This window comes from Centroberyx affinis, unplaced genomic scaffold, assembly GCF_046629955.1.
Source record: "Centroberyx affinis isolate AG114_WGS23_722 - 3 ecotype Tasmania unplaced genomic scaffold, CSIRO-AGI_Caff_v1 ptg001793l_1, whole genome shotgun sequence".
Lineage (NCBI taxonomy): Eukaryota > Metazoa > Chordata > Actinopteri > Beryciformes > Berycidae > Centroberyx > Centroberyx affinis.
In genome coordinates, this window is record NW_027280183.1 from 188386 (window position 1) to 193616 (window position 5231).

A 5231-nucleotide genomic window follows, 5' to 3' on the forward strand; every position below is an offset into this window, starting at 1 on the left:
AAAACAGAAACAACTTAAAAAGTAATAAAAAAAGAGAGTCACATCAAAGATTTTGTGTGTCTTTCTGCACTCTTCCTTGCTCTCACTCGCCACCCCTCATCTCTCTCTTTCTCCATCTCTCCTGGTGGGTGTTAAGCGAGTCATGTCAGGGGATTTGTGTGTGTCCTCCTGCATCGCCCCATTACCCCCCCTGGGGGGCGCCTGCGCCTCCCTCACCTCCGAGAGTCTCCCCCAGCGCCGCTCCGATGTGCTCCGCTGCCTCTTGAAGAATCTCCCTGGCGACTGTCGTCACGGCGGACGATGCCCCCTCCCCCCCTGCATCCCGCTGCCCGTCGCGATGGACGACTCGCAGGACGCTGGACTCCAAAGCGTGGTACTCAGAGCTGGGGGAGAGAGAGAGGGGGGGTGGGGGTGGGGGGGTTGGAGAGGATATGGATGGCTGCAGGGGAAGGAGGGATGATTGTGCGGCATTTGCATAAATACAACTCCCCTTGGGGTCATAAGGGGGGAACACATACACACATGCACACAGGCCTGAAATACACACCCAAGCATACTCTCACTCACACATACAAACACTCTCACTCACATTTTTGCATCAACAAATATAGACTTCCCAGCCGGAATTGTGTGCCTGTATGTGTTCATGGTCTGCATGTGTGTGTGTGGATGTCTGTGTTTGTGTGTGTGTGTGTGTTTAAGCATTAACTCTACATGCATTAATCAGTGTTGGCTCAGTAAAACAAAAAACATTACAATTCAGTAAAATATCTCAAAGAAAATCTCAAAACAACAACAACTGAACAAAAGAAACTGGAACCAAAACGTGGATAAAATTCAAACCAAAACTACATATGACCACTACTATGATGGTTATAACTATGTATTTGTACATGTGCTTACATAAGTGTGTGTGTGTGTATGTGTCTGCGTATGACCTGGGTTAAACAGTATTTGCAAATAATCCTTATTGTTTTCCACCCTGCAGTACCAGATGAATGGGCTTTACGTCAGGATAATAATAATTAATAGTTAAACTGTCAGTAAACAGAAAGGTAAATTGACTTTCAAAGACTTTCCTGTAATTGTCTAAATTTTCTGAGACTCATTGTATTATTCCATCCATATGGCAACTATGCAAAGATCATTAGAAATATTTGACCTGGGTCTGGTGTGTGTGTGTGCTTTGATAGATGATTATATGTGTGTGTGTGTGTGTGTGTGTGTGTGAGTGTGAGTGTGTGTACCTATTCAGCAGTCCATCTCTCAGCAGTGTGAGTGAGAGCTTCCCCTTGTGATGAAGCTTCACCAGGTCGATATCTTCCCTCCATAGCAGCAGGCTTTCGCAAATTTTTACCCTCTGCAGATAACTGACCGTCTCTCCAGGCAACGCGGCGTCACGACGACGGACGCACAGCACCGGCACGCACACTCCGCCTGCCGCCTCCCTCTGGAACACACACACACACACACACACAGACACACAAGCACACACACACACACACACACACACACACACACACACACACAGAATTAGAAGCATATTGAAATGACAAGTGTAACTGATGTCAAAGTATAGAAAAGTAGACATGTGGAATCACGCTGTAAAGGAAACACCAGTTGTTATACTGTTTTGAAATATGAATGTGTGTGATGGTCTTGTACATTATTGTAGCATTTATTTTCATTACTTTCTTCCACACAGCTTTGTTCAAACTGAAGTCAATGAAGCAATAGATAGCAAAAATTAAGGCTTTTCTGAGTTTTTTAATATCTCAAATGCCACAGACTATGTGCAAGCGCTCATGGTGAGTACATGAGTTGTGAAAACCTTGGAGTGTAAAAACTGTGCTGAGGTAGTGTTCAGCTGAATCACACGTTTGCACGTATATGTGGAGTTGCACTTGTGCACACACTCACAAACACATACACACATTTGTGTTGCTTAAATGCTGACCTTGTTAGGACATTCAATAGACCTCCCCTAACTGTAACCTTAACCCAATCCTAATTCTAACCCTAATCTTAAACCTTAACAGGTTGTTGTTAAGGTCCATTCACTCATCTATAAATTCGAAGATGTTTGCTTCTATCGAGTTTATAAGTAGAAAAACATCTTACCTGGTTGAGGTGTAGTGCGAGGCTCAGTGTTGAGGCCACAGTGTCAACATCTGCTTCTGGCCCGCCTAAAACAGCATGGATTTTGGGAACATCTGACTCCCCTGCCTGGAAACCACACACACACACACACACACACACACACGCATACACAACAGCGGGTTAATAAAAAGTGAATGTGACTTTGACTTAAGTACATTTCTCATTGATGAATAATAATAATAACAATAATAATAATGATGATAATAATGATAAATTCAATTTAAGAGCGCCTTTTTCGGACTCAAGGACACTTTACATACTTCAAGAGTTCAAAAATCAGAAAAATCAAGTTCAAAATCTGCTAAATATGCTTGGTTTGACATCATTACCCACAGGGAGATATCTAATCCCTTTGCTTTCCAACATGTGACCAGGCCCTGCGAGGGCAGCAGGGTGGCAGCACTGTGTATCAGTGTTTGGTTTGATATTACTGTCTCACAGGAAGCTGTTGGATGACTGCAGCATTCTGAAACCAACACCATGCATTAATAATGAAATCACGGTGTTGCAAGGTTTTAAGACATGCTTCAAAGAGAATATACTATCCAATAGGCACCGCACCATAAGAGGCGGAATTCATTGTAATAATAAAGCAAGGATGTAAATTAGAGATGCACCACTTTTTCACTGCCAATGCCAACTCAGAGTAATACACTTTATTTAAATTGGTATCAGAGAAGTGATGAGTTCCATTACTTCTTCTACTAACTAGTTTATGGTAAGTGGATTAAACATTCTTTTCTGTGTGAAAAAGGCAGAAAATTAGGTTGCTTCTCATATGTTGCGTGGGACTCTTGGTATCAGATTTTAATATTGGGGAAATTCTTTGGTACCAGTATCTTGTTTTAGTGGCTGGAACATGCCTGATATCTGATACCAGCGCCGGTGTTTGTGCTGTGGAAGATCATGACCTTTGTGTGATTGTTGCTATGGAGTTTTCATATTTGGAGAGAAGCCTGAAAGAGAGTAACGTCTGATGGGAGTGCAGTAATCTGATTACATGACATTGATAAATGTAATCAGATTTCTTTGTTGTTGCAAAATGATGATTACTCTGGGCAACAGAAAGACAAATATCAGAAGTTTTATTTTATTTATTTTTTTAAAGAAGAGTAATTCATTCCACTCATCTTAATCAAACCTAGTCTCCTGAAATTTTGTGAAATGAGCACGATGTCTTACAATGCTAATAATACTGAGAAAAATACGTTTCCCCACAATGAAAGGATTGAAAGGACACGACTAGAAACATTAAACAGTAGTGTAAGGGCGTAAGGGCATTGTGGATGGGTGTATACATTTTATACTGTGAGTAAAGTTTAAATTTTTAGCCAAAGTGTTTCTTATTTAACCATAACTAAAATCTTATCCTAACCTTAACCAAATTATTTTAATTGCCTAACTTTAACCATTAGCTAACCCTTTCATGTGACAAATAGGTGAAAATGGTGTGTCCAAGTCATGTTATGGTGACATAATCCTTTCATGGTGGAGGAACGTAATATTCACATAATTTGTGTCCACAACAGGTAATCTGCATTTCATAGTTGGTGCATTTTACAGTAAGGGGGATGGGGGGGGACACACAACCGCTTAACTGTCTCTGGACACACAACTTCTTTAATGTAGCAAATATGACTTAAAAAAGCAGATGCATCCCCTTTGATTACTCTCACTAGTAAAAATCAAACGGAAACGGTGCTTTCCATCCCTGCTATCTTCCTTGTTGAATTTGGACAAAATCGACCACAAGCGTCACACAACCATCCTGGGGCAGCAGTGGGTGTTCTGTGTCAATCTGCAATGCTTTATCTAGCCCAGATAAGCTGAGCCACCAACAGCACAAGCCTGGCCGGCGGCCCGTACCATTAATCAGGAAGGAAAATGTGGATACAATGAATATCATGTCTATCTGTGGCTCATCTTAATGGGATGGATGAGGATGGAGCAGGTGGGGGCGGCACGGTGTGGGAGAGGGAATGGAGGAGGACGGGAGGAAGAAATGAAGGGAGGGAGTGCAGGTTTAGAGGGAGGAAGGCAGGGAAGGATGGATGGGGTGAAAGGGGGGAGGAGGATAGAAGGGGAGAGGAAGAGAGGAGGGATGGAGGGAAGGGGAAGGATGGGGAACAGGATGATGTCCAGGCAGGATGAGGAGGAAATAGAGGGGGTTGGAAGGATGAAGGCAGGGGGAAGGGAGGGAAAGAATGTTCGGGGAGCATGATAGAAAGGCAAGGAGAGAACGGAGAGGGGTAGTTTGTGGGGGGAGGGGTGAGGAGAGGAGAAGAGAGGGATCGAGAGAGTAGATTTGGAAGAGTATGGAAGATGGAGAGAGGAAATAGGGTGAAAAGGAATCTAAATGAAGTAATGAAGCAGTAGATATGGTAGATTATGACTTTTTTATGATTGTGACTATGGGATCATCTATGGTCTTCTTAGAGAAGCACCAGCAGCGATGGGGTATTGCAGAGTTGTAAAATTAGTTGTAAAATTAAACTATGCCTTTAAGATCAATGATTATAGATAGTCCTGAATTAAAACTGGCAATCCTCTGGTGCACATGTAACCTCTAGACTACCACCAACCCTAACATACACTGTACAAGCTACAGCAGAATTACTTTGACAGAGTCCTGGCGAGTATTTGAAGTAGTATAAACCAGGTAAGTGAAAATGTCTGGTGAATAAATTCAAAAACTCAGGGTATAGAAGATCAAAAAGAATTTGTTCATAATAAAGGTAAAAAAACAAAAAAGAGGCCCACTGATGCAAAAAATGCATACATTTTCAATATTTTTTGCATCAGCAGGCCTCTTTTTTGGTTTTCTACCTTTATAGTGTGTTTTATTTTATTAATTATTTTTGACCTTCTGAAAGTAGTATAAACCAGCCAACTCTAGACCCTGTTTTGAAAATTAAAAACTATTGAAATGTTATTCCAAATCAGACATTGCTGGCTGGTGTGGCTACAAGACATCCATAAGGACTAATGTCCAAGTTTAATGGCCAAAACTAACTATCAAGAGCTACATAGAATGACTTTTTTCACAGTTGTTTAACTAACGGGGTAATCCT